Genomic DNA, 12,067 nt, shown 5'->3' with positions numbered 1-12,067 from the left:
GGACCTTTTGATTTCTTTGTAGCATAATGTGTCAGGTGCATGCGACATGATGACTCAAGCACGCACTGAGAAAATGAAGGTGGACCCTTGGGGAAAAACCCCTTGTCCAAATTTAGGGATTATGGTACCTTAATCTCATTTTACATTTGGAGATTTTAATACCCTAATCCCATGTTGAATTTATGCCTTTTGAGTTTTGGGGTTTTGAATTTGGAAATTTTGGCACCCTAATCCCAAATCGAATTTTTGATTTTTAAAATCGGGAGTTTTGGTACCCTACTCCCACTTTGAATTTGGGGGGTTTTGAAATTAGAGATTTATAGGACTGTGATACCCTAATTTGGGGATTGTGTACCCTAATCTACTTGTAATTGATATCTGGTTTGATGCTTCCTGCTTTAGATGTATAACTGATATCCGATTTTGAAATTTAAATTTTTTGAGGCTGTGATACCCTACTTTGGAGTTGTCATATCCTAATTTACTTCTTATAACTGATATTTGGTCCAATGCTTCTTACCTTAAATGTGTACGATGTAACTCTAAGCATTTTATTGGTTTCTTGTATCTATTTTCAGTCAATATATATTTATTCTAGTTGATATCTGGTATGCAATCCATCTCTGCCTCTTGTAACTAACACCTAGTATGCAGTTCATGTCTGCTTCTTGTATCTGATATCTAGTTTGACGATTCATGCTATAAATTTGGGATTTATAACTGTATAAACTATAAGTATATGTAACTGTATGTGAGATGTTTTCAATTGAATTTTGTATGCAACATGTATACTATTGTCACTATGCCAAAATGGGCAATTTGCGACGGACTTCGTTCGTCGCAAAAATCTCTTGGTTTAACGACAGATTTAATCCGTCGGGAACGGAAAAGGTCCGTCACTAACCTCGTCTTTCTCGAATATCCAGTCTGAATGTCGCGGAATTTAGCAACGGACCAAAATCCGTCGCTAAAATCTGATTTACAACGGATTTGTCTGTCGTAACTAGGCGACGGAAGAAATCCGTCGCAAATTTTGATTGGGCGACAGAAAACATACAGTCGCAAATTCCCGCCCAAAATACCAAATGACGCCTTTTCAGTTGCTTTTGCGATGGATCATGGTCCGTCATGAAAGGACTTTTGCCTTGACATTTTTTTTTTTTCATTTTTTTTAGAATACGATGAAAACTTAACTTTTTTTGTAGTCTAATAATTATTTTTTAATAGAATTTCAGTGGTTTAATTGTACATATTTGTATCTAAGATTATTTTCTAACAATTGATTGAATGCAAAAAGAAAATTTATTTTGTTTTTATATTAAATGAGTGGAATTTTTATTTTTATTTTTTTAATTTAAACTAATATTTAAATGATTTGTAATATCACATGAAAAAGAATATTGAAAAGTTTAAAATTTTTAACAATGTTTGAGAAAAAAATTAGAATTTGAAAAAATAAAAATCGTGATTTAATAAAAATCTATTTTGTGGGAACAAAAAAGAATATTTAATAAAGTTGATAAATTTGAAAAAAAAAAAAAAGCATTTGATTTTAAGAAAAAATAATATCCTGAAAAAGAAAATTAAAAATATTTTTAAAAATGTGAAAAATTTCACAATGTTGAAAAATGAAAATATTTTTAAAAAGAAAATGAGCGTTTGAAATTTGAAGAAAAAAAAAAGTGAAGTTCAATAAAAATTGACAAGTTCGAATAAAATGCTTTTAAAAAAATGGAGAAGTGAAAAAGAATTGAAAATTTTAAAATAAAACGATATTAAAAAATCAGTACTTTATCAAAAAACAAACATTTTGAAACAAAAAATAATTAAGTTGAAAATTTTTGTGATTTTGAAAAATAATTGAAAATGTTCAAAATTCGAAATTAAACGAAAAAGTTATTTATAAAAACACTAAGATTTTGAAAAAATATATATAATTTTTTTTTAAAAAAAATTGAAAAGTTGAGAACAACATGATGCTTTTGAAGAAAAAAAATCGGCATTTTGGAATTTTTGGGAAAAAAATTAGAAATTGTGAAAATTTAAGATATTTTGAAAATAAATATTCAGAATTTGTATTTTAATTTATTTTTTGAAATATTTTATAATAAAAATGATATTTTGTTAAAAGTTTTTAAAGAAAAATTAAGAGTAAAAAAATATACTTTTTGAAAAAAAATGTTATTTTTAAATGGAAATTGAAATTTATTTGTGAAAAAAAAAATATTTTTTAATAAATTATTAGGCACGTCTACTAATTGAACATTTAACCGTTTTTGGACAATTGAATTAGTCTAGATTGAATAGTAAATAACTTTATATGTTTAAATCAAATTTCACTCAAATTGTTGATCAATCTTGTATTCCCAATACCTTTCTCACATATAGCTAGCCTGATTGGGGCAAGTAACTAGTCAAATTGATGGTATTGGTCAATAAAATAGAGTGAATGGACTATACATATAAAATGGGCTAAATATTATTGTCAAAATTGTGACCCAACTTATTGACCTCGCGAGAACCTACGAATTGATGTTAATAAGTTTTGTGGGCCCCATCATGATGTATGTCGAACATCAACACCGTGCATTTAATGTGTCCCCTTTAGGTTATGAGATATCTCAAAAATCATCCGTAAACGAAACTCAGGTGGGTCATACCATCTAAAACCGTGTTAACATATCTTAAAAAATATAAAAGCACTTGGTGGGGCCCACATGAGTTTTGGATGCGGTTAAAACTTGGTCTGACCTCTCATTTAAGTGGGACACACATAATGAGTGCATTGGACATATGAATCACATTAAGGCAAGTCCAATATATGATTAAGAATGTTTTAAGAAAACCCCTCTACATTTAGGTGAGTTTGTCATTACCCTTACCAGAGTAAACTCTGTGGGGTCCACCGTTATTTATTTATTTTATCCACTCCATTTATCCATGTTAACAGATAATTTGAGATCTAAAGAACAAAAATGAAGCATATCCAAACCTCGAGTGGACCACACCGCATGAAATAGTGTGATTGAACCTCTACCATTGAAAAATTCTTGGAGGCCATAGAAGTTTTGGATCAAGCTGATGTTTATGCTTTCTCTTCATTCATATATATTTGATATTATGAATAGGTTGGATGGAAAATAAACTTTAATATGGGCCCAAGGAAGGTATCAATGGTGGAAATCATTATTCCACATTGTTTCATGTGGCATGGTCCACTTGAGTTTTGGATTTACCAAAAATTTGGGATCAACCCACACTGTTCATCCATTTTTCAAGATCATTAAAGAGAATTATTCAAAAAATGAATCATATCTAAAGATTAAATGGACCGCACCACAAATACCAGCATTGATGGGAACGGATTGGCTACTCCCCTGCCACCCGCCCGTTGGCTAGTATTTGGTGCTATGTGGGCCCCACCATGATGTAGGTATTTCATCCATTATGTTCATCCATTTTTACCGACCATTTTAGGGCTTGATCAAAAAAATGATAGGGATATAAACCTAAGGTGGACCATATCATAGGAAAACAATATTGATTAGATATCCACCATTAAAATCCTCTTAAGGCCCAGAGTACTGTTTATTTGACATCCAATTTGTTGATTAGATCATACAAGCCCTGATGAAGGGAAAAAACAAAGATCAGCTTGATCCAAAACTTTTATGGCCCCCAAAAGGGTTTCAATGGTAAACGTTCAATCCCCCACTGCTTTTTTCAGTGTGGTCCACTTGATAGTTAGATTTGTCTTATTTTTTGTCGCAAGCCTTACGATGAGCTCGCCATATGAATGGACGGTTTGGATATAACACATACCTCATGATAGGACCCACATAACTTGCTGACGTCACCCAGCCCCTTCTCTCGCGAGCGCGGATGGGCTACTGACAAGTTGTACTGAAGTGACGTCACCAAGTTCTGTGGGCCCCACCATGATATATGTTTTGTATCCACACCGTCCATCCATATGGAGAGATCATTTTAGGGTAAGATCCAAAGAATAAGTCACATCTAAAGCTCGTGACACCACCATTAAAACCTTCTAAAGTCCATAAAAGTTTTATATCAAGCAGATATTTGTGTTTTCCCTTCTTTAATGTCTTTGTTAACTTTTGAACAAGTTGGATTTTGAAAAAACATCATAGTGGGCCTTAGGAAGGTTTCAATGGTAGGCATTAATCTTCCCGCCGTTTTCTTTGGTGGGTTCCAGTAAAGCTATGAATCTGCCTCGTTTTCTGGGTCATGCCTTAAAATAATATATCCAAATGAATGGACGTTGTGGATACAACACATACATCATAGTGGGGTCCACAGAACTTAGTGATGCCACTTCAGTAGCGAGTCTCGCTACTCAACTTGTCAGTATCTAATCTGCGTCCCTCACGAGCGGGTTACGGCGCCGGCCCCCTCTCTCGTTTGAGCTTTTGAGGACTGGTTAGGGCGCCGGCCCTAACCAGTCTCTGTTTCAACCCCTCTCTCATACTCTCTCCTCTCCCCCTTCCTACATATCTCTCCCTCCTCTCTCTCTTCCTGTCGATCTCTCTCCCTCCTCTCTCTCTCTCTTCATGATGAAAATCTGGTGACTCGCCTGATGGAAAAGGTGGATTTGAAGCTCGGGTTAAATCAGATTCACACAGGTGAAAGTATCTCTCTCTCTCTCTCTCTCTTAATCTCTCTCAATATTAATGCCGATTTAGGAATTTGGGAGTTAGTAGTTTGTAGATTCCCGATTTGAATGTGGACCCTTATTTCAGGATCTGGAGATTTTAGGGTTTACAGATTTGAATGTGGACCCCAAATTGGGGATTTAGGGATTTTAGGATTTTGGGGATTTCGTACTTTTAAAATTGGGGATTTTCTGATTTTGCAAATTGGGGATTTTCTGATTTTACAAATTGGGATTTTTTGATTTTACAGATTTTTTTTAAAACATTTTGTTGCTGTTCTCTTTCTAATTTTCATGATGGATCCTAAAAATCAAGGCCACGCCATAAGGAATAGTGCCAAATCATGCTAAATTTACTATATATGGCCAAGATGAGTCTTGGAATATCCTAATTTTCGGGGAATCCATTCATCCTAGTGTGGCAAATCATATAAGTAGATTGGATGGCATATAAATATCAGGGTGGAACTTGTATGTACTTTGGACGATTTTGGTGGTGGGAATTACCATTTCAACTGTTCCCCGACAGGTGTTGTCTTTGGTTTTGGAAGATTTTGGGTACCACCCACTCCGCATGGTCCATATAGGCAATTTGGATCATTGCAACATGCCCTGGATCTAGCTGCAGTTAGCGGTGAAACTCGGACAGGTGGATTTGGATTGAAGATGGATCTAGCGGTGCAACATGTCCTCCTTATACACAGTAGAGATGTGAAAGATGGAGGAAACGTATGTATACTTAGAGAAAGCAGTTAATTTTGTCTACTATATAATATAATCAGATTTTTTTCCAATGGTTTAAACATTGCATTATCTCATTTGGCATATCTACTCTAATGGAATAAGAACTTTTAAAATAAGAGCTACTCTAATAACCTCTTTTTGTTCTAACAGTTGTTTTAAATAAGCTCATTTGGTAAAATTACTTCTTCAAATCTGAAAACAGCTCTTATTTAAAATAAGCATGCATGGTAACATGTTGAAATAAGGGCATTTTTTAAGGGTAGTAGATATCATTTTTTAAAAAAATAAAAAATTACAACATGGCTGTGTGTTGATTCATTTAAGAACCTCCTATTTATTTTTTTGCAAGGTTTGAAAATAGAAAAAAAAAAGTTTGAATCATTAACCTTGATCATCAGTCATTTAGGCCCCACGTTTGATTGATAATAACTCTTGGGAAGTACTTTGATTGGATGAATCCAGCCATTTGATCAGTGGTCATTGATCAAATGGCTTGCATTTTTGTTGTCAATTACGTGGGTGGAGAAAAACATGAGAATCACACCCACTTTTCAATGATCTAACAGTTATGCTTTAGAGGTGGACAATGTTCTCTTCTCTAAGTAACTAATATGCTACTCTCAGCTTATCCTTTTGTAACTGATATGCTTGAGAACACACAAAGTTGAACTACACTTTGCGGGGAACAAAGTATAAGGAATGTTCAAAAGAGATGCCTTGATAAGCTTTATGGGCCAGATTGTGCATTCTTATTTGCCAAACATCTTTCAGGAAGTTTTACATCTATGATTTTTCACAATTCTATGGTTGGATGCAAAGTATGAGCTTCAGAAGTTGGAGTCCAATAACCAAAAAAATTCAGGAATTTTGATTTCCTGTTAGATATCCATGTGTAGTGTCAGCTTTATTTGGACTAGTATTCATATTTAGATTAATTAACAAAAAATTCTGTTACTAGCTAAAGATTACTGCTCCCAATTCCCAAGACAGAAACTGTGATACTGCCAAACTGTGATACACAAAATTCTGCCTTTGTGAGCTAACTCCAAGAAGATAATGTTGAAAGGAGTACGTGCTCTCTTTGTTGCAAGGTGGATAGATATAAATGAGCTATTTAGGTGCATTTGTTTTTCTTTTTTTTTTTTCTTTTTTTTTTCTTTTTTTTTAATCTTTCCACAAAACCAGTTAATAAGACTTCCCTTCCCTTTTTCAACCAATAATTAGGACTTGGCTTAGGCAATTTACATAACTCTGCTTTATGGGCTCCCATCTCATGTGAAATATTGAATATCAAGGCACTATTATATCAGCTTTAAGCATGTAGAGCGTCATGATTGATTTATACTTTATAATGAGGCATGTTGGAAATGTTTTCCATGATATCTGATTTGGGAGTTGGTTTTCCATTTTGACTATTTTATTTTATTTTTGCACCTTATACTAGTCTTCTTGATGTGATTCTTCTACCCATAACTCGGATTGTGTGTTTATTTCTTATCCTAATAAGTTGCAGTCTCCTTTGATAGCCAATAGCCTACATACTTTTGAAATATTCTGACACGACAATGTTACCTAAATTGCCAACACCACTACATTTTCCAGTTCTAATTGCCCCCGGTTATGGACCATTTACAATTACGCATCAACTATTTTGTCTCTCCATTATCGTTTACTTTCATGTATTTTCCAAATGTATTGTTTCTCATTTGTCTTTCCATTATCTTTCTATCTGGCCTTTAATTATCTATCTTGGGATCTTCCATTGTAGAAATTTTCTTCTAAAAAGTTGTATGTACATTTTAGATCTGTCGCAATTAGTTAGATTTCAATCCTAGTTGCTTCATCTATCTTGGGATCTTCCCTTGTGGAATTTTCAACATATCTTGGGATCTTCCCTTGTGGAATTTTCAACATGCGCGCAATTTTCTCATATATATGCAGCCCCCCTCAGCAATTTTAGGTTGGCTTTTATATAAAAGTTGTGCTGCCATGTTTGGATATGAATTTGTTGCTCAAATTTACTAAAACTTTTCCTTTGTGGCTATCATGAATGTTTTGATGGGTGGCTTCCAGTGTTACTATGACACTTCCAAGGCAACATATGAGCTCACTCAAAAGATACTACTTACAGGACTGGAGCTTGGAGCTGTTGATGTGTTTCTTGATTTCATTTACTACTCAGGTGGTCCTCTACCTAATGAACTGCTCACCTAAGTTAAGGTTAGGCATCACCCCACATGATGTCAAATTCTATTTCTTTTAGCCTATCGGTTCTTCCAATTTATGAAGTTGGTTCTGCATTTCTATGTATTGTTTTCTTCTTTCTTTGAAGTCAAGGTTTATGTGTTATTTTGTTGATATAGTTTAGAAAATTTTCTGCATCAGTATGCAATCGTTCTTCAAAGCATTTTCTTTTATAAGATGTTATCAGCTGTTCTTTATCTTTAGTCAATTTCCTTAGTGCTAGTCAATTTTTGCTCATGCCTCATCTTGAAATAAGTTTTTTCTAATGGAGTTATTTTATTATAACCAGGGAGTTCATGTTTCAGAGGACTTTGTTGTCGAGCAATTGAGGTCCATGATTTCTGATATGTAGGTTGATGTGGTAAGTGACAAGCACTCAAAAGCAAGTTATGATAATGATGGTGGAAAAGGATTCATGTAGCTGACCCCAGTTAGTTGGGATAAGGCTTAAATGATGATAATGTTGGTCTTCCTTATTTTGCTTTAGGTCACTCAGGTTGGCAGCTGGTATACAGGAAGTCAAAGTTGAAATGGTAAATGGTTTCCTTTATTCGCTCCATTTTTATACATGTAAATTGATTTTCACATTCTGTCCTTCATTTGATATGATTGTGTGCCAGAAAATGATGCCCATCCCAAGCATTACAACAAATATGATTTTGAACTGTGGTGCCAATTATTTCTATTGTTAGTTATTATGTTAGAGGTAACTTCGATTTTTTCCAGCTAGCGATATTGAGGGATTCATTGAGCTAACTGGATTGTATACAGGAACAAGGGTCCATTTAGCTACAAGTCTACTTATACTTCTAAGATGTGAAACTATAGATGAGCCTGAGTCTCTTCTTTTTTCTTATCTTTGTTGATTTGTCCTAGGTTCCATTGTCTTTCATAAGGTTGATAAATTATTAGATATGGTGGGAAGGCAACTCAATTGAGTAGTTGCCTTGTAACCTTGCATGCTTGCATTGATGTCTTCATCCTTGAACAAGATTTGCATTGATGTCTTTATTTTGCACCCATGTATGTGAGTGGATAAGTGATGCCATTCTTGTAAAAAATTTGCAAACCATATTTGTTCTTAGTTTGTTTTGATTCATTTTTGTCCTTACACTTGGGTTTTTCTTTTGCTTTTGAAGGTTTGACAGGACTTTTTACATGGAAAATGCAAACGAAAATCTTGTCGATACTCTCATGTTTTAGCTCATGGAATGCCTCAGGTCAAAGATGCATACTTATGATTTCTTCATTGTGATTTGGAAATTTTCATTTGTATTGTTTCATGTCTTCTCTTTAAGCCTGCTTTGTATTTCTTGTTTAACAAAAAATTATTTCATTCGCTTAACAATTGGATGAATGTAGTAAGTAGTAACTATGAGTTGGTTCTCCATGGATGGTGCTCTTTGAGGCAACATTTAGGTCTCAAGTGTGATCCCAATTTACCTATCCACAGAAAAAAGGGGGAGGAAACTACTATTTGGTGGAATTTGCAATATATTGGAGTTGTTCTCCTATGCTTTATTGGCATGAAGGGAGGGGCTGGAGTTGGCTGGACCTCGTGATATTAAGAAATAATTCGAGTATTAAAAAATTATAAGTCTTAATGCTTTCTAAATGTCCAACCAAGTCTTAAAAATTGATATAACAGAAAATATTAATCCAAACATGAAAACATGACACAACAGTTTCATGTTTTATGTTTTATTTGGAGAATTCATCACTATTGCTATGTGCAACATTTTACTTCTCTGTCTGAGTCACACAGTTCATTTACAGCAACATGGAGCACCTATGAAGTCTCCTGGTTCTTGGCGTCAACTTTGAGATGGTACGTTGTAAGGTCATAGGATCTAGCTGCCTATTGTGTTTTCTAAGATGTTTATGTTTTGCTTGTAATTTCAATTGATGCTTCTATTGATGATTGGGGCATCGTGATGCTTTTATGTGATTAGATTCCCATAGTTCACTAATTTTTCATGTTCAACTTGAATATGAAGAAATTGTTGCTTATTTTATATTTGCACTCAACGACACATACGTAAGAGCTGGAATTGAACATGGATGCTTTACTTTAGGAAAGCATTGATAGGTTGTCCCAACGACATATCCAGATTCCTCTGTTTCTCTCTGTTTTCTTCAGCCCTGCTCTTGAAAAAGAAAAAAAAGATGGTGTTGTCCCAGCCAGCATTAGATTAGATTAGTTTTGTAGGAAACCAGAAGCCCATGTCCAACCTTGGCATTCCAACCATAGACCTGTCAAAACCCGAGTCCAAAACTCTTCTTGTGAAAGCTTGTGAAGAGTTTGGATTCTTCAACCATGGCATTCCATTAGAGTTCATCGATAGGTTGGGAGCTGAGGCTGTGAAGTTCTTCTCCTTACCTTAACCTGAGAAGGAAAAAGCTGGCCCTGCAAATCCGTTTGGGTATGGAAACAATAGGATTGGACCCAATGGTGATGTGGGCTGGATTGAGTATCTCCTCTTTCAAACCAATGCCAATTCCATTTCTCAGAGATCTTGGGCCATTTCTAGAGAAAACCCAGAAATCTTTTGGTAAGAAAATCCAACCATTTTCTCTTGTAGCTCAAACCCAATTGCATTTTTCAAATAGCATTAGCTATTTATAGCTACGATTCTTCAGCTTGGAGCTTCTATTTTTATGCAATAATACTTCATGTTTTGATGAAATGACTTTTTTTTTGGTGGGTTATTTTTCAGCTCTGTTGTGAGTGATTACATATCAGCTGTGAAGAAATTAGCTTGTGGAGTTCTTGAATCTTTAACTGAAGGGCCGAAGGTTGAACCAAGCTTAACTGGTTTTGGAGAACACACTGACCCTTAGATAATATCAGTTCTGAGATCAAACAATATATCAGGCCTTCAAATCTCTCTCAGTGATGGGAGCTGGGTTTCAGTCCCACCTGACCACAACTCCTTTGTCATTGTTGGTGATTCCTTGCAAGTATAAATCTGCATAATGATGCTTCTTCTTTTTCTTCTTCTTTCTATTTAATTCCCAAGTTTCTCTGTTTTGAAGAATGGGCTTAATATGGTGGACCCAATTGAGAATGGGAGAGCAACAGTATTGCAAGAGCTATGGTGAAGTACAGTTGCATCTCTGGAAGGAGGCTAGGTTGCTTGGAGTTGTTTGAATCATGGGATGAGGCATCAACCTTCACATTGCTAACCATGTAATCATTGTTGACGGTTCGTGGAACCCTACTTATGATCTTCAGGCTCAGGTTTGGAGGTATGACATAATCGAGATATTTATTTTCTAAAAAAAATTAATGCTTAATCTTTTGGAGCGCAGTTTTCTTGTTGTTGTTCTTTGTTTCTAAAATGTATTGCTTTCTTGTAGGTATAGGCAAACAAAGCGAGTTTATGCATATCGTTTGATGGCACATGGAACTATGGAAGAAAAAATATATAAACAGCAGGTACAGACAAAACATGACTACTAATAAATGATGTGTATGAGGCTTTACTTACCATCACATTGTGAATCTCTAGATCCCATTTTACTGATTTAAAAAAAAAAAAAAAAAAAAAAAAAAAAAAAAAAATATAGATCTCATTTTATTTTCAAATCTTTTTGCTACAATCAAAGTTTGGAAGAAAATGTTTTTTTTTTGGTGATTTTTTGTTATTGCAACAGGTGACAAAAGAGGGACTTGCTGTAAAGGGTGGTTGATAGGCAACAAATACATCGGACCAATTTTAAGGTCCTGCATCTCTTGGATTTGTATTTTAATTGATGGGACATAATTATGATGATCATTTGTTAAGTTTTCAGGGAAAATGATATTCTTTACATTATCTTATTTCATCAGTAGCTAACCCAATTTTGGCTTTTTACTATATATTTAGATCAGTTACTTATTCAGGCCTTTTGAGCATCCAAACACATTGATATTTAGTCTAGTTTCATATTCACCCCAATCTTGTGAATGTGTTTCTTATTAAACAATCTTGTGAATTATTTTTTGAATGACTATCAGGTGTAAGATACATATATAAAAAAAAAATAAAAAATCTGATATAATCTTTTAATCAAAGATATTTTGGCGACGGACCAAATCCGTCGTTAATTACTGAAACGCTGAAATAAATGACGGATTTGAGGTCTGTCGCTCTAGCATGTTAGCGACAGACCTTATCCGTCACTAATATTTTTAATGACGATGATTTTTTTGAATTTTAGCGATGGATTTTTTATTTTTTGCGACGGATCTTATCCGTCGCTACTATGCAACGGACCTTATCCGTCGCAGATTAAGCGACGAATATTATCCGTTGAAAATAAAAAATGACCCAGCAAACAGCAACAGACCAAGTGACAAACAAAATCTGTTGTTTATATGGTTTTACGACGGATTTAGTCCGTCGTAAATTCTCAATTTTGGCA

The 12,067-nt window shown here is 34.5% G+C and overlaps 1 long non-coding RNA gene and 1 pseudogene across 2 annotated transcripts; both read left to right on the top strand.

Moving 5' to 3' along the window:
• Nucleotides 1-4,960: 4,960 nt before the first annotated feature.
• LOC131223910 (uncharacterized) lies at nt 4,961-8,970 on the top strand. 2 transcript variants are annotated; one of them, XR_009160761.1, is made up of 5 exons: nt 4,961-5,401; nt 7,490-7,636; nt 7,950-8,021; nt 8,148-8,193; nt 8,800-8,970. It is a non-coding gene; the product is annotated as an uncharacterized LOC131223910 (long non-coding RNA). The 2 variants fall into 2 exon arrangements; XR_009160760.1 differs by lacking the exon at nt 8,800-8,970 and adding an exon at nt 8,281-8,344.
• A 798-nt stretch (nt 8,971-9,768) lies between these two features.
• Nucleotides 9,769-11,420, top strand: LOC131223906 (gibberellin 2-beta-dioxygenase 1-like; annotated as a pseudogene).
• The last annotated feature ends 647 nt before the right edge of the window (nt 11,421-12,067 follow it).

The sequence above is a fragment of the Magnolia sinica genome, chromosome 13 (genome assembly GCF_029962835.1).
Source record: "Magnolia sinica isolate HGM2019 chromosome 13, MsV1, whole genome shotgun sequence".
In the NCBI taxonomy this organism is placed as follows: domain Eukaryota; kingdom Viridiplantae; phylum Streptophyta; class Magnoliopsida; order Magnoliales; family Magnoliaceae; genus Magnolia; species Magnolia sinica.
The sequence above is the reverse complement of the archived record's forward strand: the minus strand, read 5'-3'. Positions and strand labels throughout refer to the sequence as shown.